The sequence below is a fragment of the Balaenoptera acutorostrata genome, chromosome 10 (genome assembly GCF_949987535.1).
Source record: "Balaenoptera acutorostrata chromosome 10, mBalAcu1.1, whole genome shotgun sequence".
Taxonomy (NCBI): domain Eukaryota; kingdom Metazoa; phylum Chordata; class Mammalia; order Artiodactyla; family Balaenopteridae; genus Balaenoptera; species Balaenoptera acutorostrata.
In genome coordinates, this window is record NC_080073.1 from 91,385,452 (window position 1) to 91,411,323 (window position 25,872).

Consider the following 25,872-nt stretch of genomic DNA (forward strand, 5'->3'; position numbering starts at 1 on the left):
ATGCATATTTAATTTACAAAGTCTGTAATCATCAATATCTTTAGCCCATGCCTCAAAAATTGCAAGGCATTTCATTGCTCTAATTCTGATCACAATCTCCCAGCTTACATGCCATTGTCAGCTATTTTTGTTTTATCTTCTTTTTTTTTGTTTTTAATCATAAAAATTAGAATTTATTGTTTAATGAAAACGTTTATTTAGATTTATGCCCCTATTTACCAATTCAGCCATTTATCCAATGTGTAAGTTTTGAACATCTATTCCAAACTAGGGACTCAGCCAGTAAACAAAACAAAGTCTCTGACCTTCAGGGACCTAATTTCCAGCTCACAGTAACTGTTCCGTCCTACACCTCATATCTTTTTTCTGGGATCATTTTTCTTCTTCCTGTACATCTTCTGGAAGTTCCATTACTGGGAGCTTGTTGAATCTTAATGCTTTTTGCTTTTTAAGATAGTTTTTATTTTTGAGATATAATTCACAACCATACAATTCTCTCATTTAAAGTATATAGTTAAGTGGTTTTTAGTATATTTGTAGATATGTGCAGTCACCACCATAGTCAATTTTAGGACATTTTCATAACCTCAAAAAGAAACAGTATACCTGTTAGCAGTCACCTCCTATAGTGGGTTGAATAGTGTCTCCTTAAACTTCATGTCTACCTGGAACCTTGGAATGTGACTATATTTGGAAATAAGGTTTTGCATATGTAATCAGTTAAGATGACATCATACTGAATTATCATGGGCCCTAAATTCAGTGACCAGTGTTCTTACAGAAGAGGCGAGGGCACACAGAGCTACGGAGAAGAAAAGCCGTGTGAAGGGGGAGACAGAGATAAGAGTGATGCAGCTACAAGCCAAGGAATGCCAAGTGTTGCTGGGAGCCATCAGCATCCAGAAAGAGGCAAGGAAGGGCTCTTCCCTAGAGCCTTCAGAGGGAGTATGGCCCAGCTAACGCTTAAGATTTCTGACTTCTAGCCTCTAGTACTGTGAGAGAATAAATTTCTGTGGTTTTAAGCTACGCAGTTTGTGGTAATTTGTTATGGCAGCCCTAGGAGACTAATACAGTTCCCATTCCCCCTTTCTCCAGCCCTTGGCCACCACTAATCTAGTTTCTGTCTGTATGGATTTGCCTATTCTGAACATTTCATAGAAATGGAATCATAAAAATGTGGTATTTTGTATCTGCCTTCTTTAACTTAGTGTTTTCAAGGGCCATCTATGTTGTAACATGTACCAATACTTCATTGTGTTTAGTGGCCAAATAATATTCCATTGTAAGGTTATACCAATTTTGTTTACCCATTCATCAGTTGATTAACATTTGGGTTGTTTTCACCTTTTGGCTATTATGAATAATGCTGCTATAAACATTTGTGTACAAGTTTTTGTGTGGACATGTGCTTTCATTTCTCTTGGGTATATAGGTAGGAGTGGAATTACTGGGTCATATAGTAACTCTGTGTTCAATCATTTGGTGAACTGCCAGACTGTTTTCCAAAGTGGCTGCACCACTTTACATTCCCACCAGCAGTGTATAAGGGTTCCAATTTCTACACATTCTCACTGATATGTGTTACTATCTGAATTTTTGATTCTAGCCATATTAATGGTTGTGAAGTGGTATCTCATTGTGTGTGTTTTATTTTAATTAAATAATTTATTTATTTTTGGCTGCATTGGGTCTTCGTTGCTGCGCACAGGCTTTCTCTAGTTGTGGTGAGTGTGCGCTACTCTTCATTGCAGTGCGTGGGCTTCTCCTTGCAGTGGCTTCTCTTGTTGCAGAGCATGGGCTCTAGGTGCGCGGGTTTCAGTAGTTGTGGCGCACGGGCTTAGTTGCTCCGCAGCATGTGGGGTCTTCCCGGACCAGGGCTCAAACCCGTGTCCCCTGTACTGGCAGGCGGATTCTTAACCACTGCACCACCAGGGAAGTCCCTCATTGTGGTTTTGATTTGCATTTCCCTTTTGACAAATGATATCAAACAACTTTTCATGTGCTTATTGGCCATTTATATATCTTTCTTGGAGAAATGTCTATTCAGATCCATTGTCCAATATTTTAATTGGCTTACTTGCCTTTTTATTGTTGAGTTGTAAGTGTTCTTTATATATTCTAGATAACATGTTCCTTGTTAGATATGTGATTTGCAAATATTTTCTACCATTTGTGTGTTGTTTTTACAGTTTTTTGATAGTGTTCCTGAGTTGTATCCTTTATAATAAACCAGTAATATGGTAGGTAAACTGTGTTCCTAAGTGAGCTGCTCCAGCAAATTGTTGAACCCAAGGAGGGGGTCATGGGAACCTCCAATTTATAGCTGGTCAGTTAGAAGAACGGGAAACCACCTGGACTTGAGATTGGCATCTGAAGTGGGAGGGGGGAGCCTTGTAAGACTAAGTCCTTGACCTATGGGGTCTTCGCTAACCCCAGGTAGACAGTGTCAGAGTTGAATTAACTTGTAGGACACTCAGCTGTCCACAAAATTAGAGAACTGCTTGGTGTGGGGAAAGAACCCACACATCTGGTGTCAGAAGTGTGCTGGGGAGAATGAAGAGTAGTGTGTTGAGTAGAGAAACACAGAGAGCTTTTTCTTTCACTGAGTCTCAAAACCTAATGACGGAACCTGTGTTCGTCAAGGCAAAGTCAGTCAGCAAGTCGGTAGGCAGAAGACCCTGGAAATAAGATCTAAACAGAAGTAAAGGGGTTTCCCAGAACCATGGGGAAGGGAAATCTAAGACAGTATACGTGCTGCCAGAAAGCAAACTTTGCAGACTGGAACCAGTGATGTAAGGGCTCCACAAGGACGTGTTCTAAGAAAAAGTAAATGAAACTGATAGGCTTCTCATCTGCCTATTGTTTAAATTTGTACCTACCTGATTACCAATAATCAAGCCTTTTCCACATTTATTTGTCCTTTGGAATTCCTTTTTGGGTACTGACAATTTATATCCCTTGCTCATTTTAGATATAACTGTCTTTTTCTCATTGATTTATTAGATATCTTTATATATCTCTTTTCAGTTATATTCTAACTATCTTTTCCCCTTCTGTGTCATGCCACTTTGTTCAATATACCCAAGAGATTAACCAGTCTTTTCCTTTTTGGTTTGTGCTTTTGGGTTTTGTTTATGGACTTCTTTCTAACTCTGAAATCAAAAATATATTCTCCCATTTCTCTTAACACCTATCTCGAATACTTCCTGCTGTAAAGATCTTAGATCTTAGAAATCTTTGATTTAAATTCTCCTCCCCTTCCCCAAGTTTGTACCAAGTAAGGAAAGATCATTTTATTTGGAGGAGGAAGGGGTGTCAGGATGGCTGATAAATTTAGCCTATGGGCCATTTGTCACCTGTAAAAATCCTTTTACCCTTTGAATCTCAGCCTGAAACTCTCTCCTCCATGAGGCCTTTACTAACCTCCCCAATGGAATTCAATTCAACATACATTTATTGAGCACCTTTTATATACCTGGCCATTTCCTAGAAGCTTAGGACACAACGTTGAATAGCATTTATATTTCATTAGAGAACGTAGATTTTAGCCAGATCGAGGCACAAATTCCCCTGTGGTTTCACTATATGCTATAAACCTCCACCACAGTAATTATTATCTTAATAGAATAATTTATGCTTGGTTTTCTCCTCCATCAGCCAATTCCATTGGTTCTACCTTCAAAATATAACCAAAGTCTGATGACTTCTCAAGATCTTTAAAACAGCCTCAAAGGCATAATCTTCTGCTGGATTATGTAATAGCCTCCAGTTCATCTGCCTGCCCCTGCCTTTGTCATACCCACCAATCTCTTCTCAACACAACCGCCAAAGTGATTCTGCTAAAGTGTAAACCAGCTCCTGGCACTCTTCTGCTCAGAACCCTTCAGCAGCTCCCATCTCACACAGGGAGAAGCTGAACACCCCTCCCCCATCCGTGCCCTTGGGCTCTGGCTGCTCTCCTTTCGCTCTCGCACTCCTGGGACCCCAGCCACACCGATTCCCAACAGTTCCTACAACATTCTAAGCAATCACTGGCCTCAGGGTCTTTGCATTTGTGGTTTCCCAGCCCAGGGTCCCATATCCCCACAGCTTGAGCCCCTCACTTCTATTATGTCTCTGCCCAAATAGCACAGTTGCAGTAGGTCCTGCTTTGACCAAAAATGAAATTAAACATTAAAATTAAAATAAGAAAAATAAAATAAGAAACAGCACACACAGTCCTACTCTCTGTCTCTCTTAACCTAATTAATTTTTCTCCACTGCACTTAACATCTGATCTGCTGTATGTTTCTTTCTCACTGTTTACCACCACTAGGATATAAGCTCCTTGAGGCTCAGGAATGGTGTTTATTCACTGCTATTTCACTACTGCCCAGAACAGTGCCGAGTACATACTGCCCAATATATATTTATTGAATAAATAAATGCATGCACGTAGGAATGAATGAATGAATGGCAGGTCTAGGTGTGGATGGGACAGCATAAAATACTGGTTATATTAGAAAAGGAATAGGTACAGAGGGGCGAAGAGATCATAAAGAAAGGAAGAAGGCAGATAAATTTCTCCCATTTTGCGATTTTACTTAGAGCCTTTGGGATAGCTGACCCCCTTAGCACTGGCCTCTGCTATTGCCTTGGACATTAGTTTCCTTCCTGAATGTCCTGAAGGTGGCTCTCGATAAAGACTTCTTGATTGACAGCTTAACTAAGTTATTATAAGAGGTTTTCCCCTGCATCACCCAGAAAATGGAATCACCTTTCAGATTGCTTTGGTGGGCAGGCCTGCCCTCAGATCTACCAGGAGAGGGATGGACCAGGAGCTTCCTGTGCTCATGTTGAGAATGCTGAAAGTTGACCTCAAGGACACATGGCCTATGTTAGGAGAAGACTTCTCCTAACAAATAACCCCATGGAAAAATGGGCAGGAGACGTAAACAGACATTTCTCCAAAGAAGACATACAGATGGGCAATAGGCACATGAAAAGATGTTCAGCATTGCTAATTATTAGAGAAATGCAAATCAAATCTACAATGAGGTACACCTTCACACTGGTCAGAATGGCCATCATTTAAAAGTCTACACATAACAAATGCTGGAGAGGGTGTGGAGAACAGGGAATCCCCCTACACTGTTGGTGGGAATGTAAATTGGTGCAACCGCTATGCAATCCTACTCCTTGGCATATATTCAGAGAAGATTCTAATTCAAAAAGATACATGTACCCCAGTGTTCACTGCAGCACTATTCACAATAACCAAGACATAGAAACAACCTAAATGTTCACTGACAGGTGAATGGATAAAGAAGATGTGGTACGTATATACAATGGAATATTACTCAGCCATAAAAATGAGTAAAACAATGCCATTTGCAACATCATGGATGGATGTAGAGATTATCACTAAGTGAAGTAAGCCAGACAAAGACAAATATCATATAATATCACTTATACGTGGAATCTAAAATATGACAAAATGAACTTACCTACAAAACAGAAACAGACTCACAGACATAGAGAACAGACTTGTGGTTGCCAAGAGGGAGGGGGTGTAGGGGGAGGGAGAGACTGGGAGTTTGGGATTAGCAGATGCACACTATTATATATAGAATGGATAAACAACAAGGTCCTACTATATAGCACAGGGAATTGTAGTCAATATCCTGTGATAAACCATAACGGAAAAGAATATGAAAAAGAATATATATATATAACTGAATCACTTTGTTGTACACCTGAAATTAACACAACATTGTAAATCAACTATAATAAAATAAAATTTTTAAAAAGACTTCTATTGGTTTATCATGTACAAAGCCATCTAAGAAACTCAGAACCAAATGAGATGGCTGGAATCCAAGATTTAGCTCTTAATTCAAAACTATGGGAAGAAATAATACAGGTGAATTAAATCTCAACTTTTCTTGGTTGTCATCTTTGACTCATTTATACTTTCAAGTACATCAATTTTTGTGTGTATGTTTAGAGACAGTGTGGTCTACTCAAATATAAACTGAGGGAGAGAAGAGCTGCTTATCTATTAATCAGCTGTACTGTAGGCAAAATATTTAGTCATACTGTGGCTCATATGGTAGGGATGAAATAGTTAAATAACAGAACTCCAAAGAGGAAGGAGGTGGCCAGTTTTTAACCCCAGCTGTCACAACTAGAGACTATCATCAGAGTGGGACAGACTTCTAGAAAAAAATTTTCCAGCCTACACTTTACCTGTAAGTTACTCATTTTCTGCTTAAAGACAAGGATTAAAGCTTTTCATCATCGGAAAGAAAAAGTACCCAAATTTTGGGGCATTTCTGCATTTTTTGTAGAATTGTGCAATAACAATTAAAATGGGGATATCTAGAGAAATGGAAATATGAGTATTATACATATGTTCCCGAAAGCTAAACTTTAAAAATTGTAGGTATAAATGACCAAAATCTCCTCTGCAATCCACGGATCAGATCGCAGAGCGTGTGGCGTGGACAGATGTGAATCTGCACAGGAGGTGGACCGCCACGGCATGTGGTCCACGTGGGATTCAGAAGCACCTCAGCAGCTGATTAAAAATCAGGACGGGATGATGGAGATGCAAAACAAGAGAAGGGTCTTCAGCCAGGACACTTTGAACAGCAAGTGACAGAAAACCAATCCAAACTAGGTTAAACAAAACGAGTGGTTTATCTGAAGAGCATGGAAGTAGCTCAAAGGACAATCACAGGACCTAGAGTCTTCTGGGGTCCCACGGACTGGAACCAGGAACCCAAACATTGTTAGCTCTCTCTCTCTGTCTGTCTGTCTCTCTCTCATCTGTTCCACATAAGCTTCCTTCTCTGTTAATAGAGATGGACATTCTCTGCCCAGTAGGAAGAGTGGCCTTCAGCAACTGTCAAAGTCACATCCTGAAAGATTTGCAGCCAGAGATGTCTATTTATCTCTGAATTTCAGTTGGAAAGATCCTAGGGAAGGACTCAGGCTGTTCAGATGGGATTCTTACGCCCACCACTTGGATTATTGGACTATACTGTGGCCAGGGCGTGGGCTCTCTGTTGACCTAGCCTGGGTCACGTTCCTTCTTTGGGCCAGAGTGCGTAGCTTCTATACCGGGTGATAGCTTAGCACAGACATGACCATGAGACACTTGTTTGTGTGGGACAGCCCCTACAAGGCGCCCCCGGCAGTTACCACCCTGGTCATTCCTAGCACCCTTCCGGGGAGGATGGCTGGACAGTTACTATGAGAACGTCACCCTGGGGGTACGTGTGTGCATGTGTGTAGTCAGACCGACTAGATTCCAATGGCTACTCCCTCCACCACTTACTTGCCAAGTGATCTTTCTATGTATCAGTTTCCTTGTTTATAAAATGACAATAATAATCGTACCAACTCCATGGGGTCGTTAATAGGGTTAAATGACTTAATATGTAAAGCTCCTTGAACAATCTGGAATACGAAAGCTTAGCTGTCACTATGACTAAGAATAAAACCATAAAGACAGCCCACTAAATAAGGACACTTCTCATGATCTCATCCATGCCCGTTACAGACTGTGAGGCCCGTGGAGCTCCTTTCCATTTATCATCGTTTGCTCACCAGCAGCTGCGCAGGCTGTGCCCGCCACATGCTCAGTGGGGCTCTGAGTCCGTCCAGTGTCTTTCTGGGCCTCCATCCCAGGGTGAGTGTCTTTCTCATTTTATGATCCCAGACAGTTTATTTCTCAACTAAATAAACTTTTATTATAGGGTCCCTATGAGGCCTCAGAGATAAAGCATCACTGCAAGCTGACAGTGAGCAGAGCTATATCGCCCTTGCTTAGCTTGCTTCCCCCGGTCAGGCCCGTATTTCTGAGCAGCCTCCCCGACTCTGCTCACTCTGCTTCCTCCTGTCTTTGGCGGCTTCATGTCAATCAATTCGCCATCAGGCACTCTTTTACCCATCACAGTCTTCTCATTCCTAATAGTGTGTTTCTAAGGCCTGGATTTACTTTCCCTCAGCTTTTTTTTTTTTTTAAATATATCTTTCTCTTCACTTTATTACTCAAGCCTCTATGTCCTCATCTTGATCCAACTCAAGTCAGCAAATATTATTTACCAATAACTGTGCTTGTAGTACTCAATTTACTTCCTTTTTCTTTTCTCTGCCTTTAATTCTCTCTTTTTCAGTTTCCTTCATGGAGGGAATCCCAACTTTTAATACACAACTTTTTAATACTTGAAGTAAAATTCTCTTAGTTGTTGAAAATATCTTGGAAAATAAATCTTCATATATTAGAACTTTGTGTGAGAGCAAATTCCAGACGGGAAGAGGTTACATACACCTGTTTCTTCTATCTATATGTCTGTAGTTAGTAAACTGTATATAATTTATTCCATATAATGGGTTCATTAGTCTCAGTTAATCTTTTTGTTGAATTTATAAAGTCCTGTTTTGAAGTCATTCTTCATATACTTTTTAAAAATTTATTTAAAAAAAAATCTCCATTGGTGTATAGTTGATTTACAATGTTGTGTTACTTTCTGCCATACAGCAAAGTGAATCAGTTATACATACACATAAATCCCCTCTTTTTCAGATTCTTTTCCCAGATAGGTCATTACAGAGTTTCGAGAAGAGTTCCCTGTGCTATACAGTAGGTCCTTATTAGTTATCTATTTTATATATAGTAGTGTTGATCCCAATCTCCCATTTATCCCTCCCCCACTTCCTCCCTGGAAACCATGATTGTTTTCTACATCTGTAACTCTATTTCTATTTTGTAAATAAGTTCATTTGTACCATTTTTCAGATTCCACATATAAGTGATATCATACAATATTTGTCCTTCTCTGTCTGACTTACTTCACTCAGTATGACAGTCTCTAGGTCCATCCATGTTGCTGCAAATGACATTATTTCATTCTTTTTAATGGATGAGTAATATTCCATTGTATATATGTACCACATCTTTTTCCACTATACTTTTAAGAGAGGTACCTGAATCAGATAGATCTATCGACATTTATGGTCTCTAATTGGTTGCTGAAGGTGGTTAAATCAGTCAAGAACTTTAGACTAATGCCCAAAGAGGGTTTACTCTCATGTGGGCATGGCTTCTTATACTTTCATGCCTCTTAAAATGAAAATAATAATACCTCATGTATGGAAGATAAAGGGTTAATTGAATGCCAGTAAGCCTCTTTGAATATGTTACTATGTAACTAGAGAAAAACATGTTTTAAATAATTTATCATATAATCATAATCCATGGGAAGGCAAGGATCCATAGATAGATACTATGTTTTAAGACATTTACCTAATTTCATTGTCTCTCATTCTTTTCAGAGAAAGTATTAGAAGTCTGAGTCAACTTCTAGAAAATGGTACCTATTTGTTAAATAGTTATATTCTTGGAAGACATTCTAGGTCTTCTGCAGAAGCAGAACAGAGAGGACTGAGGAAAAAGGGGAAGGGTCCACAACCTGAATCTTCTATTTAAAAATCACATTTACATTCATTCATTAATTCACCAATCATTTATCGAGCATGTATGTGTCAAATCCCATGCTTTGAGCTGAGGACTCAAAGATGAATAACATAAAGCAATGCCCTTGAAAAGTTGCCTGTCTACTAGGGGGAGGGGGCAGACCTGTAAATGAATAATTATAGCACAGGAAGGTAAGTACTAACAGACAAATGCACCCAGTGTTGTGAGAAGAGGAAGGAGTGAATGACTAACTGCTCGGTGGGGGGGGGTCAGCAACATCTTTACTCATTTAAGGGATTAATGGTTCATTGAGAAGGTAGGGACCTAGAGAAGGGCACTTCCGGAAGATGAAACACATGCACAGACTACTGAGGTCTGAAAGAGTGTGGAATGTTCAGAGGGTGGAGGGGAGCTCAGTGAGACACCTGGGTAGGATTGTGTATGAGGAAAACCTGGGAGTGAAGCTGGAAACGTAAATAACAGATTGCAGAAGACCCTGTGTTTCATGCTAAGGATTTCACACTTTCTCTTGGAAAGAATGATTTAATGATATTAAATGGAGAAATGATTTGCTCAGAATCCAGTAAGAAACTGTAGAAATACTTAGTGAATAGGACACTGAAACTCTAGAGATAATTGAGTAATTGCCCTTCAGAGTAGCTTTTTGGGAATGTTCATTTAAAAAAGGAATTTTTGTTCAGATAAGTTTGAGAAAAACTGCACATTCAATTCCCTCTCAGAGAAACATTATTTACCAGAATTTATTAGTGGCTCTGTGGAGACCAGCATAAAAGATATTTGTTTAACTTTACTTAAGTCGGTATTTTTATATGGCCATAATATAGATTTGACAGATGAAATTCTGGACATCCAGTTTAAAGTTGAATTTTTAGATAAACAACGAATTAAGGGATAGTGCATGGAACATAATATGTGAAATTAATAATAGAATTCGGAGGAACACTTGGACAGCACTTTAAACTTCAAAGATATTTTCTGCTGTGTTGCTAATGAGACAAGAAAAGGATGCCACTCACCAGAACTCCATGCATCCTTAAGAGATCTGTTTGATGGAATTTAAAGCTCTTTATAATAATTGTGGTAGGTACTGATTCTTGTTATCTTTTTTGTGTGTGTAAAAAGAACTTTAAAGTCTCCTCTTTTAGTAACTTTCAAATATACAATACAGTATTATTAACTACAGTCACCATGCACCATGTTACACATTACATCCTCATGACATTTATTTTATAACTGAAAGTCTGTACCTTTCGACCACCTTCACCCACTTCTGCTCCCCTCCCCAATTTGTTCTCTGTATCTATGAGTTTGGTTTCTTGATTCCACACATAAGCGGGATCATATGGTATTTACTTTTCTCTGTCTGACTTATTTCACTTAGCATAATGCCCTCAAGGTCCATCCATGTTGTTGCAGATGGCAAGATTTCCTTCTTTTTGTGGCTGAATAATGCTCCATTGTGTATATATGCCATGTTTTCTTCATCCATTCATCCATCAGTGGACACTTAAATTGCTTCCATGTCTTGGCTGTTGTAAATACAGTTGACCCTTGAACAACATGGGTTTGGACTGCACAGACCCACCTGTACTGGATTTTTTTCAACAGATATGTACTATAGAACTGCATGATCAGCAGATGGTTGAATCTGCCATTGCAGAACCTTGGATGTGGAGGGTTGGCTATAAAGTTATAATGTAAATTTTTGACTGAGTAGGGTCCGGTGCCCCTAACCCTCAGGTAGCTCAAGGGTCAACTGTAATGCTGCAATGAACATGGGGGTACATAATCTTTTCAAGTTAATGTTTTTGTTTTCTTTGGCTAAATACCCATAAATGGGATTGCTGGATCATATGGTAGTTCTATTTTTAATTTTGTGAGGAACCTCCATACTGCTTTCCCAGGTGGCTGCACCAATTTAATTCCCACCAACAGTGCAAAAAATTTCCCTTTTCTCCACATCCTTAGCAACACTTGTTATTTCTTTTTGATTATAGCCTTCTAACAGGTGTAAGGTGATATCTCAGTGTGGTTTTGATTTGCATTTCTCTGATGACTGGTGATTTTGAGCATCTTTTCATGTATCTGTTGGTCATTTACATGTCTGCTTTGGAAAAATGTCTATTCACATAAGAACAACCCATTTTGCTGAAAGTTTTTATCATAAACACATGTTGAATTTTGTCAAATGTTTTTTCTGCATCTGTTGAGATGATCATATGATTTTTATCCTTCATTTTGTTAATGTGTTATATCACCTTGATTGATTTGTAGATGTCAAACCATCCTTGCATCCCTGGGATAAATCCCACTTGATCATGGTGTATAATCCTTTTTAATGTATTATTAATTTTGGCTTACCAAGATTTTGTTGAGAATTTTTGCATCTATGGTCATTAGGGATATTGGCCTGTAATTTTCTTTTCTTGTGGTGTACTTGTCTGGTTTTGATAACAGAGTAATACTGGCCTTGTAAAATGAGTTCAATTTCTTGAGAAAGATTGGTATTAATTTTTCTTTAAATATTAGGTAGAATTCTCCAGTGAAGCTATCTGCTTCTGGACTTTTTTTGGGGGGGAGGTTTTTGATTACTGGTTCAATCTTCTTACTAGTAATTGTCTGTTCAGGTTTTCTATTTCCTCATGATTCAGTCTTGGTATGTTGTATATTTCTAGGAGTTTATCCATTTCTTCTAGGTTGTCCAATTTGTTGGCATGTAGTTATTCATGGTAGTCTCTTATCATCCTTTGTACTTTTGTGGTATCAGTTGTAATGTCCCCTCTTTCATTTCTGATTTTATTTATTTGACTTCTCTCTTTTTCTTGGTGAGTCTAGCTTCTTGCCAATTTTGTTTATCTTTTCAAAACAAAAAACAAAAAAATTGCTTTTCTTTAACTTAAAGTATCTTTTGTATTTTACATTTTTTTCATTTTGTGGTAACTGTATGCTACTATAAATAAAAGTTGTCCTTCCTGTAATTGATTTAAAAAGTATTCTCCTTCCAGTGATAGGGTTTAACTAATAAATTAATATAATTATCCAACACACATCTGTTGAGAGGCTACCATGTACTAGACACGGAGGATACAGAAATGTACAAGGAAGGTATGTTCTCTGCCCTTTGCAGCATTTACAGTACAGTGAACAGCCTAAGCCAATCTGTGGTCCTCTAAACTGAGCTTAGCATAGTAGCTTCTACATGGTCTGGCTCCAGATCATGCAACATTCTGCAACCTGCCTTTTTCTCTAGCCATGTTTGTAGTTCCCAGGACATACCAAGATTTTGTACCTCCATGCCTTTGCATGTAGTAAGGCCTCTCCCCAGAATGCCTTTACCCTCTTCCTCCCTCCTCATCTTCTCCATGTCATACTTGGCCTTTAATATTCAGTTTAGGGACTTCCCTAGTGGTCCAGTGGTTAAAACTCCGAGCTCCCAATGCAGGGGGCACGGGTTCGATCCCTGGTCAGGGAGCTAAGATCCTGCATGCCGCATGGCATGGCCTAAAAAAAAAAAAAAAAAGATTCAGTTTAAACATGAATCTTGGAAGCATTTCCTGATACCACCTCCCCCAGTCTGATTGGATGCCCTTTTTATTGTACTCCAAATATTCTTCCCTACCCAAATATAACTCTACCATAACATTCACCGAATAAACTTGCTGCAATTGCTGGTTTACCTGAGTCTTTCCTCCACATTAAACTATTAGCTACCTGAGACCAAGGACTGTGTCTTCCTACAGTCTTACCACATAGCACCACCCCAGTTAGATATTCGTGTTTGTTGGATGATACATTGAGGTTCAATACCTGTCTGTCTTATATCAATAGACTCTCCTCCATTCTCTCCTGCTATCATCACGATACTGAATTATTCTGAAATGAATTATCAGTAAGAAAATATCATTTTTTTCCATCTTGTGAACTATAGCACACTAAGTTGAAAGACAAAAAAGAAAAACTGTTAAGTACCCTCTGAAGAAGAATTTTAAATAGTGCTACTTTTTGATTACTAAGAACTGTCACCAAAGCCATGCCTGAGGTAGTTAGGAGGGGACAGCTTGACCCACAAAAGTTCTTTGTCAAAGAGGCTGATTTATATGCAGTCACTATGATTCTGTAAATGGCAGCTGTGGTCCCAAACGAAGGAACAATCTTTACATCTCCTAAGAGTGGTAATATGGTTGGGCTTGTCTTGATGGGTATGGTCACATCCCACACTCAGATAAGAATTGTTCTGAGTAGTGTCACTTACAAATGCCAAATGCCAGAAGAGAGGTCAGAATTATCTCCTGTTAGAGGATAATGAAATTATAATTTAGTTAATTCTGACTTTATTGGACTAAGAGTTAAGAATGAACATGTAAGCATACCTTTTCTATGTCTTGTTCTTCTATTCCATTTCTGTATATTCATTTCTCCCGATCCCATTTTCACCACCCAACCAAGACAGGTGGGTAGCCATGGTGGGGTCATGGTTTGAAGGCTGAAGCCCTTTCAATGATGAGAATGGTTTCCACAGCAGGGAGATTATGCTGTGTCTCTTGCAGATCCAAACAGAAACATGCTTTCCCCACATCTCCTAGTCACACCCCTTTTTGAGTAGTTGTTTTGAAACCTCAAGACAAAAATTCAACCCAGCCATCTAAAATAACCTGCATACACCCTGGGAAGCTGGGCCTGAAGACCGAGGGGGTTTCTCTTTGATCATAATTTGTGGTTGTTGGACTGGGAAGGTGGTGACGGCTGGGGAAGAAGTTCTGGAGGCACACACTATAGTGTTGATAGATGCCTGTACAGTTTTTGCCCTAAGTTTTTGAGGTTCAGTTCAGTTTAAGGAAGATTTGTAGGGCATGGTAGGACTAGGTGCTAGAGATATAACAGTTTGCAAGGTAGATACAATCCCTGCCCTCATAGCACTTGTGGATAAGTAAATACAAGGAGATACAGACAAGTGTTATGGTAAGGGACTTATAAGATGGTAAAAGACCATCCTGGAGGAGAGGATATTACACAGCCTGCTAATCAAAGAAAATGAATGGAACTGTCTGACCTTTCTGTATAAAAGGGTAGGTAGCTGGCTTGACCCATACCTCTCCAGTGAAAGAGCAATGTCAAGGATCCGCGTTGGGCAACAGAAAGTCTATAGCCCAGATGTCCCTTCTTTTCTCAGCTTCTCCAAGGAACTAGTATGGGTCAATAGAGCCAGTGGTGGCGGAGTCAGTGATGGCTGGCAGGGGTCAGAGTGAGGAATGTCATTGGCAGGGGAATGTCTGTGATGCTAGCTGTGACAGCCATGACTGTGTTCCAGCAGTCAGGAAGTAAACGCCAGTTTGCGTTCTACTGACAAGGCAAGGCAATTAGCAGCCAAGAGACGCTGCCGAGAGACTGAAAGCAACATGGCACCCGAGGGCAAGGAAGAGCAGCCTGAACAATACCTGGGGTTTGTAAAAGGATTTACCTGGGGTACATGTGCTCCTTTGGAAGGGGAGAAATGAGGGACAATCTGTCCCCTTTTCCTGAAGGCTTTGGATTGGGCTATGGGCATTTGTTACTGGAAAGGGAATTAGCCTTATAGCGTTGGGTTTCATCTGGGTGGTGAGTGAACTTATATCCTCTTCAGGACATTCTTTTACCACTATACATTGTGTGACCAAACCAATAAGATGATGGAATGTAATATCTATTTCAAATAATTAATTAAATACACAAAGCCTAAGTAATATGGTGATGAAGCTTAAGAAAAGTAAAAAATATCCTATCCCCTTTTCACAAAGACTTTCAAAACATCTGGATTCATGGTAACTGGCAGTTTACAATGATGCTGTTCTGCAAGACTGCTGTTAGGACTAGAGCACAAGCAAGATCCTGTGATAATGAGGTTCCCTGGCAACTAAGTCCCTTAAACAGCGTTAGAGACAGACTATAAAACAGAATTCTGTACTCTGTCAGGATGCATTTAACAAGACTTTGGTGTCTATTTGGTATTTTTATGGCTTGTAGAGCAGCAAGGCAAGTGAGCACGGCACCCAAGATAGTTGCTATAGTAATAATAAGTGCAAATTTTGAGATCTACTAAACATTTTTTAGTATTAAAGATGTTGAAATATTTTGATAGTGCTCTCTCTAAAATAAACTAAAATACAGAAAATTCATTAATTTACTAAATAGACCTCACAAAGTCGTTTCATAAAGACACTTAGGAAAAAAGTGTCTAGAAATTTAAAGAAAAAGGGCAGCTGTCACTAGAATTACTTCTTGAAACCATAATCCAAACTGACAACTTCATTTGCTTTTACCTTAAAAACTATAGCCCTTCTTCTGGTATTGTTATGAATTATTGACATTAGGTTACAAATTGCTCTAGGATGTAGAGCATAACAACCCCTTTAACAGAATGAAAAATTGACATGTATCAAAGAAACAACCCTTCACTACTGACCAAATTGCAAATCACTTGTCATAATAAAAGCAATAAATAACCAACTTTTGATTGAGACCCCCAACATTCACAGGGCCCAGGCAAGAGCACAAACGGAAGCCCACAAGTCATAGGTTTAAACCAAGCTAACAACTTGCTAAACAAAATATGTTCTATCCACCTATATTGACTAATGTGCTTTCATGATTGGAAGTCAAGGTCAAATTTAGAATTCTTAGACCACTTAGTGTTGAATGTCTGCCGTCCCCCGGCCACCCCTCTTCTCTTCTCATCACTAGCTCCATCCTGTACTGTAGGGCCTTGTGGCACGAGGCACATGTGGACACCCTAGTCTTGCATACAAGCTCTGTCTACCTTCTACCATCTCCCTGAACAGCTGTCCCGCAGGGCTACAAGTGGGTATTCTAGCTGTTCTGTCTGCCTTTGGGCCAGACCCAGAGAAGAGACCAGTGCAGGACATGCAAGACGGCTCAGGGTTATTTGGGAAGGGAATTCCAAAGTCTTGGGTGCCTGTAGTGTCATCTAGAGAGAGGTTACGAGCTCCAGATTGGTGTGTCCTTTTGGCCATGAAGGGAGGGCATGGGCCGAGAAGAGCAGGCATTAGCATGCAGTCCAGGGAAGGAGGCTTTCTTGCCCACATCATAGGGTGGGCACTAGGTAACTTCCTGGCACTTGCCTAAGGGCTGAAACCACCCTACTCCTATTTAACAGTGTTCTATTCTCCCAGCGTTTCTTGTTTATTTCCCCAAGATAATTGCTTTTATAAGCTTCTGGACAAACATGACGATATGCCATTATCCATGGGAAGACAGGCCAGGAGAAGGCAAAGTAGCTTCTGGATAATACTGGAAGTTTGAGTTGCAGAGAGGATATTGAAAACGGAACTGAAACTATCCTCTTATCTTTTAGGACCCTTCTTCAAACAAGGCAAACTTTCTAAAACAAGCAAGTGCATCGATTCTTTCTGTCAGTCAGACCTCCTTCCCAATGGCACCTGTGCTGCTTGCTCTCTGCCATCTCTTCCCTTTTAAAGGATGCCAGCAGGGCTAGCTGTGCTAGAGCATCCTGACCTCTCTCTGGTAGTCATCTCTTAGCTCTTGCCATCTGTATCTTTCTGTGTGACATCAACGATTTCTTTGTGGGTCAAGACCTGACCTGGTATGTACCTTTTCTCTGACAGAATGTCAATTCATCTTCCTCTGCTTAGCTCCTGTTAAGTGACTCATCTGGGGTGCAGTGGGAAGGCCAGCCACACCTGAAAAAAAATGTGCCTGTTAGATCCTAGAGATTTAATTGCTTTGTACCTCACGTTTGATTTTACCGTTTCAACCAATGTGATCAGAGAGATGGGAATAAAGCTACGTGTTGACATTCCCTCATTTCATGTTGGGAACTAGAAAATGAAAAGAAGAACGATCTTTTTTTCTGGGGGGAGGGCATCTCCCTTTCACCTGTACTGTGTTCCTTAGCTCATTTCCTGCCAGGGCAATTTCAGGTTCAACCTATATTTTTAAAGTTGTGAATCATATCAGTGACTCAAAGCCAATTTGGGGAGGAAAAAAAGCTAAGCTGGCTATTTATAAAGAATCAAGCCTAGTAGAGAATATGAATTATCATTCTTGGAACTTTTGGCAAACACCCACTAAAGTGTTATTCATTCCTTCATTCAGCAAAAATATGTTGAAGCAAAAATATGCTCAATGGATGGTGTCATATATAAAGGCAATTAAATATTCTTTTCTGAACGATGTAGAGGTTTTTAAAGTTGGATTCTTATTCTTCTCATGAGGGAAACAAAATTTAGAAGTAGTGATTACTATAAATTTGTCAACTGTGTTGTTGTTTAAAAAAAGAGAGGAATTATGGAGTTCCTCAACCCAGACATACTGTGATAATGAGTTGATACATTAAACATTTATTTTCTAAATCACAGAGCTGGGAGAGACCTCAAGGATTATGCACACAACTTTTCAATTTCACTGATGAGAAGAGGGAGTCCCAGAGAGGGTGAATGACTTCCTCAAGGTGGCACAGCTGGTCAGCCTGTGGCAGAGCTGGGCCCAGAAAGATCTTGCATCTTTCTGTGAGCAAGCGCCCTCTCCAGGAACAATCATGTATACTTTATTGTTTATTTATTATGAGAGCAAGGCACTTTCTCTTATGCTGTATTACTTAATATTCATACATTGTTGCAAAATAGGTATTACTCTCTTACTTTAGAGAAAGGGAAAGCAAGTCTAAGAGAAAATGTTATTTAATCAACAATTTCCTGATTGGCTGGTGACAGAGCTAGGATTGGAGAAGGCAAGAATCTAATTCCCAAGGTCATATTCTTTTCATATTTCAGCACCACTCTACCCTACATCATGCTGCCAGGGAACATCTTCTTATGGTTGTCGTCTTTTCTTATATACCCAAGACTGAATGGAGATGAATGAGATTCTGTCCCCAAATTGATATGTTTGTTTATTTGTTCTTTCACTCTTTCATTCATTATTCTCCTTGTAAAGCATTGAGTTAGGTGCTATGGAAAATAAAAAGAAATGGGTAACATATAGACCTGCCCCTTAAGATATCCAGTGTCTGTAAGGGGACATAAGACTTGTTCACAAATAACTATTGTATAAGGTAGAATGTATGAACAAATTAAAAGTGGTAGAAAGTATTACAGAAATTCCTGTGTTGGAGGAAAAAAAGATAATTTTGTACAGTTGGGAAGGAAATATCTTGGAAAGATTATGAGTTGTTCTACTCTTTGACCTCTAGGTGGCGAAAGAGAGGGAGTGCATGTGTATGGAGAGTTCCTTCTGGAAGAATGGGCATAAAGCTTTATTGAAAAATAGCTTGATTAATGAACTTAAGGGGAAGATGAGGAAGTTTGGATTTTCCAGATGGGTCCTTGGGAAAGTAACAAGAAAGCTTCTAAACTTCTAGATATTCTAGTCTTCTAGGATGTGAAAATTCAGATGCTAACTAAAATTTAGTTAGTAACTAAAAATACATATTTATTGCATTTGCAGGGCTCTCACCCTGAGTTATGAAATTTGTGGATAAGTAAACATTCAGATTTTGATGGAAATGAACAAAAAGTTGAATAGGAAGAGATTCAACTGGGCAAGAGCAGCAATCAGTTATTTTTGCAGGAAATTCACAATTCTAAATGGCTACAGTATGGGGAAATAAAATAAAAAATCAAATATCTTAACTTGTGAAATTACACAAGATTTTCAGCATGTCTTTGGGCATCTTAAACTTTAATAACTTAGATTGAAGGCAGGTAAAAATTTCAAAGCATATTTAGATCTGTTTTTTGTTTATAACCTAATAGCACAATGAATCCTAATTCTGGGTTTGAGATTCTTTGAAAAAATGAAGAAGAAAAAGGCCCTATAAATGAGAAGGAAAACATGCCCTAAGACTAGTTAAAGCCCATAGCAACAGAAGAAAAATTTCACTTTACCTCTGAATGCTGTTTTCAGATTTATTACCACCATGCTCCCAACCTAGTATTTATAAAGTTTAAAGAATAATAATAACTGCAACTTCCAAAAGAGGTATAAGGAGGACTTCAACCACATTTGTGATATTTTATCCCCTCAAAAACATCTGAAGTAAACATAGGGAAAATGAGAACAATCTGGATGGTGGTGACTAAGAGTCTATTATTTTGTTCTCCTCGTTTATTGTCTGTTTCAAATACCTCATAATAAAACACCTGTACACAGGCTTCATGAAGCCTTGATCATTTTTATAAGTCATCAAATCATTCTGCACACCCACTCTTCTATCAGCATTTTGACTTACCACTGGGGAAATTACACCACAAAAAGGACAGTATAGAGTGATGAGAACTTCCAGCCAATTAGTGGAGGTCGGGAAAGTGACTGGAAGGGGAGGGGGGAATTTGGAGGGGCAAGAACTTGTCTCTTTAGCATCGCCAAAGCTTCTTGATGCGCTGTTGACGTCCTTGTGCATGGTGGGCGCCGGGCGGGGCAGGATCTGAGTCAGCTTCCCTCAGAGCAGTTTCCCTTACCAGTAGGCTTTGGCTAGGCCCCTTCTGAGGTGGTTTGGCTATTGGAGGACTAAAGAATGTCTTTTCTAAGAGTCTAGGAAAGGTGTCCTACCCACAAAACTGGGGCGAAGCTCTCAAATATTTTGTGAAATATCACATCGAGTTTAGATTTTCAGAGATACAGGGAAGGAAAGCCAAGTATAGGATACCCAACTAGGATACCTGACCATCTTTTACTACGAGCTTTTCCTCCTGTCTCATAGTATGCTTTGGATGAGAGGGCAGGAGATTTAGCTGCAGAAGGCCTTAAGGAAAAGGATGGTGGGTAAGGGAAAGCGCTTTAGAAAATGTCCAGATTTCTCACTAGTATTCTTTGATTTGACAGCTCTGCCAAGTACAATTTAGTACATGCTAGCCTTGGGGTTCCTCATAGCTATCAGATAGAGTTTCAGGCAAATTTGTGAAATGCGTGAGGGGTGTTCTTACCACCTGTTGTGAAAGATTGAGTGCCTCCAATGAGATGGGTACCGTGCTAAGCATTTCTTTGTGTGCATTACCTTATCTGATTCTCACACCATTCTTTAAGATAAGGAGTTTCCCTATTTTAATCACAGGCTCAGCGCTATGGAAAAGAGTATGGATGTTTCTTAAAAAACTAAAAATAGAGCTACCATATGATCCAACAATCCCACTCCTGGGCATATATCTGGAAAAGACGAAAACTCTAATTTGAAAAGATACATGCACCCCTATGTTCATAGCAGCACTGTTTACAATAGCCAAGACATAGAAATAACCCAAATGCACATCAACAGATGATTGGTTTATATACAATGGAATATTACTGAGCCAGATAAAGAATGAAATATTGCCATTTGCATCAACATGGATGGTTCTAGAGATTATCATACTAAGTCAGACAGAGAAAAGACAAATATTATATGATATTACTTATATGTGGAATCTAAAAAATAATGCAAATGAATCTATATACAAAGCAGAAACAGACTCACAGACATAGAAAACAAACTTATGGTTATCAAAGGGGGAAGTTTGGGGGAAGGGATAAATTAGGAGTATGAGATTAACATATACAAACTATCATACATAAAATCAATAAGCAACAAGAATTTATGTATAACACAGGAAACAATATTCAACATCTTGTAATAACCTATAATGGAATATAACCTGAAAAATATATATATATAACTGAATCACTTTGCTGTACATGTGAAACTAACACAATATTGTAAATTAACTATACTTCAATTTTTTAAAAAAGAAAACTATCTCAGAAGTTTAAATAACTTGACAAAACTCACTTAGTAAATGGTAGAGGCAGGATTTGAACCCAGGTCTGTTTGATGCCACAGGTTATGTTCTTTTAAAAACCCCTCCCTTTATAATCATCTTTGGAGGCTTTAAGCTTACTTTATGTACTGTTTTTAGAGAGATGGGGATGGGGTACATGAAGATGGAGTAGAAGGCTATAGTGGCAGTTTTAGGGCTGGAGTAAGATGTCCCTTCTCCTCTTCAAGTCTGGTCCCTCTGGATCCTACATCCTCATATCTCCTTTGCATGGTACCCACTCTCCCTCTCCATCAGCGACATCCCTAGCATGTACAATGTGTGCAAGTCTCTCTTATCTTTTGAGAAGCTCCCCTATGACTCTGCATTTCCCTTTCACTACCAGCAATATGGTAGCTACTAGCCACATGTGGCTGGTGAGTACTAGAAATATGGCCAGAGGAACTGTATTTTACATTTTATTTCATTTTAATTAATTTTCATTTTAACTTAAAAAACTGAAGCAGTATGAAATATTTTCCCATTAGACACACTCAGCCATTTTGGTAGGACTGTATTTCAATTTAACCATTGCATCACATTGTAATGTAGTGCATGTGTAATGTGTGTGTCATTTAGTATTCACCTATCTATCTAATTGGTCAATGGATTGACTCAGTTTGAACTATTTTTTTACATGTACCAATGTAATATTGTAATGTATTTGTTTGAATATTTTATGCAGAGATGATAAGTTATACTGATACCTATTGAATCATAAACGGTAAATACATTTAAATGTTATTATTGTTTTAATTATATCTCTAAATCATTTTTCTAGTCGTCCATCTTATAGTTATTTGTAAGTCTTATATCCTCTATTAAATATCAAAAATCTTAAGAGGTAGATCTATAAGTGAGGAAAAATTTTAATTTAAAATGAAGGCCCACTATTGATACAGAGTAGAGATGTAGAGGCTAATACTACAAATGGAACAGTGATGAAAAAAAGACTGGAAAGAGAGGTATCAGAAATTTCACAATAAATGGTAATTGCAGTTTGCTTCAGCAGAGCAAAATGAAGAAGCTGTTATGTGAAAAAGAATGCACATGTGTTGTTTCCATCATATAACTATTGAGTAGCATTTCCTAAAGTGAGTTCCACAGAACATTAATCGGGAGAGATGTTCACAAAAGAAAACAAAAAGGGTTTGTGGTCAGATAAGTTTTGGAAGTGGTGATTATTTTAGTCCTTTATTGGAGATTCACAATGTATCAATAACTTAGCGTATTAAAAGCATTGCAACATCTTGTAAAAAAGAAATTTTTGAAACTTGATTTAACCCAGTGTTCCCCAAAGCTATTTTAATGTATCTATTCAGATCACTTATTAGAGAATGACACTACTACTGCTGGAAAGTTGAGTGACTCTTGTTCTCACACAGTAGGTAAAGCTGTGGGCAGGGATGTCTCGGCTAGTGGGCTGGCAGAAACTGGGCTCGCCCCCTTCTAAATCATGCAGGCAGAATTCTCTGGCCTTTGATGTGATGTGCACAGAAGAATAAATGTAATTAAAACTAAATAATTAAGACTCCAGGAAGTTGAGAATATGGGAATTACTTTTGTCAGTGTCCCTTGGAAGTGACAGTCATTCCGGAGGGTAACCTATCAACAGGTAACATTAATCACAGAAGGGATCACATATTTTGACCCACTGGAATTTATCTAAGGAAATAGCCCAAAGAATTTTTTAAACTTACATGTTCTAATATAATTATGCAAGGATATTGAAAGCAGGGAAAACTGCAGGTAACTCAATTGTTAAAGAGGAGGGAAAAGCTTAAGTAAATGGATACAACCTCTTCATGAGCTATGAGTCTTCAAAAGTGATAACCTTGAAGATGACTTCATTGTGTGGAAAAGTGTATGTGACCTGAATGCTCATTTCTCTGTTAATTTCATGGGCTCCCTGTTTCAGACATGTGTTATCTGAGCCACAAACATAGTATCTCTACGTTTCCTCAACATCATCCTATTATGCCCATACCCTTATTGAGCAACACAGAATTTCCTAACAATCTCGTAGAAATTAAAACCGAAAGCTTCCTTCTCCAGTTCGTATTCCTGCGTTTCCTTCTCTGCGCTAGAGAAACCCACTCACACAACAGTTTACTGTGTATCCTTCCACAACTTTTCTATGCATATGCAAACATGTTTATTTTTCTTTTTACATCAATTGGCTCATACTACACATAGTACTCTGTAACTTGCTTTTTTCTGCAATTATGTATCATAATGATCTTTGTATTTTTATAGACCTGTTTCCTTTTAATAGTCTTTTAATGATTTAGTCAGTCATGGATATTGATGGACATTTAGGTTATCTCCATTTTTTAAAATATTTCAAATACTGCTGTAGAACATCTCACTGATCCGTTACATCAGTGATCGTGCTGGTCATGAGTAAGAGGTGCTGAGCATATTGGAGGCCTTGATGAGACATCTGTGCTCCAGAGGATGGGAAATAAACCCTACAAAGATTCAAGGCCCTGCCAATTGAGGAAGGTTTTTAGGGGTCCAGTGCACAGGGGTGTGTTTGTACATACCCTCCAAAGTAAAGACAAGTTGCTGCATCTTGCGTCCCCCGACACAAGGAAGGGAGCACACTGCTTGTGGGCCTCTCTGAGTTCTAGAGGCTCATACTTTACACATGGGAACATGGCTATAACTCACTACCAAGAGACCTGGAAGGTTGTCAGCTTTGGGCTGGTCCTGGTGCAGAAAAGGGCTCAACTGGGCCATGTAAGTGAGCAGACTAGATGGTGTTTAGAGATATCAAAAAAAAAGTTGAAAAAGTTGCAGTGTGGATTTTATGTCAAGCCCTAGGTGGGAGAATCACAAAACAGGCCTCTGGTGTTGTGAAGCAAGGCTAGGCCATCTGCCACAAAGAATTATATGCTTTTTTTTTTTTTTTTTTTTTTAGAAATTTCATGTGATGTCTGAAACATTTATATTAACATATTTCCATACATATTTCCATACAAATACAAATATAAGATTTTTAGAAATTTCATGTAATGTCTGAAACATTTATATTAACATATTTCCATACATATTTCCATACAAATACAAATATAAGATTTTTAGAAATTTCATGTAATGTCTGAAACATTTATATTAACATATTTCCATACAAATAACCCAATGAAAGTTTAGTATTAGTTGTTTTGTTTGTTTTTTTATACTGCAGGTTCTTATTAGGCATCAGTTTTATACACATCAGTGTATACATGTCAATCCCAATCGCCCAATTCAGCACACCACCATCCCCACCTCATCGCAGTTTTCCCCCCTTGGTGTCCATATGTCCATTCTCTACATCTGTGTCTCAACTTCTGCCCTGCAATCTGGCTCATCTGTACCATTTTTCTAGGTTCCACATACATGCATTAATATACGATATTTGTTTTTCTCTTTCTGACTTACTTCACTCTGTATGACAGTCTCTAGATCCATCCACTTCTCAACAAATGGCTCAATTTCGTTCCTTTTTATGGCTGAGTAATATTCCATTGTATATATGTACCACAACTTCTTTATCCATTCGTCTGTTGATGGGCATTTAGGTTGCTTCCATGACCTGGCTATTGTAAATAGTGCTGCAATGAACATTCGGGTGCACGTGTCTTTTTGAATTACGGTTTTCTCTGGGTATATGCCCAGTAGTGGGATTGCTGGGTCATATGGTAATTCTATTTTTAGTTTTTTAAGGAACCTCCATATTGTTCTCCATAGTGGCTGTATCAATTTACATTCCCACCAACAGTGCAAGAGGGTTCCCTTTTCTCCACACCCTCTCCAGCATTTGTTGTTTGTAGATTTTCTGATGATGCCCATTCTAACAGGAGTGAGGTGATACCTCATTGTAGTTTTGATTTGCATTTCTCTAATAATTAGTGATGTTGAGCATCTTTTCATGTGCTTCGTGGCCGTCTGTATGTCTTCTTTGGAGAAATGTCTATTTAGGTCTTCTGCCCATTTTTGGATTGGGCTGTTTGTTTCTTTGATATTGAGCTGAATGAGCTGTTTATATATTTTGGAGATTAATCCTTTGTCCGTTGATTCATTTGCAAATATTTTCTCCCATTCTGAGGGTTGTCTTTTCGTCTTGTTTATGGTTTCCTTTGCTGTGCAAAAGCTTTGAAGTTTCATTAAGTCCCACTTGTTTATTTCTGTTTTTATTTCCATTACTCTAGGAGGTGGATTGAAAAAGATCTTGCTGTGATTTATGTCAAAGAGTGTTCTTCCTATGTTTTCCTCTAAGAGTTTTATAGTGGCCAGTCTTATATTTAGGTCTCTAATCCATTTTGAGTTTATTTTTGTGTATGGTGTTAGGGAGTATTCTAATTTCATTCTTTTACATGTAGCTGTCCAGTTTTCCCAGCACCACTTATTGAAGAGACTGTCTTTTCTCCATTGTATATCTTTGCCTCCTTTGTCATAGATTAGTTGACCATAGGTGCGTGGGTTAATCTCTGGGCTTTCTATCTTGTTCCATTGATCTATGTTTCTGTTTTTGTGCCAGTACCATATTGTCTTGATTACTGTAGCTTTGTAGTATAGTCTGAAGTCAGGGAGTCTGATTCC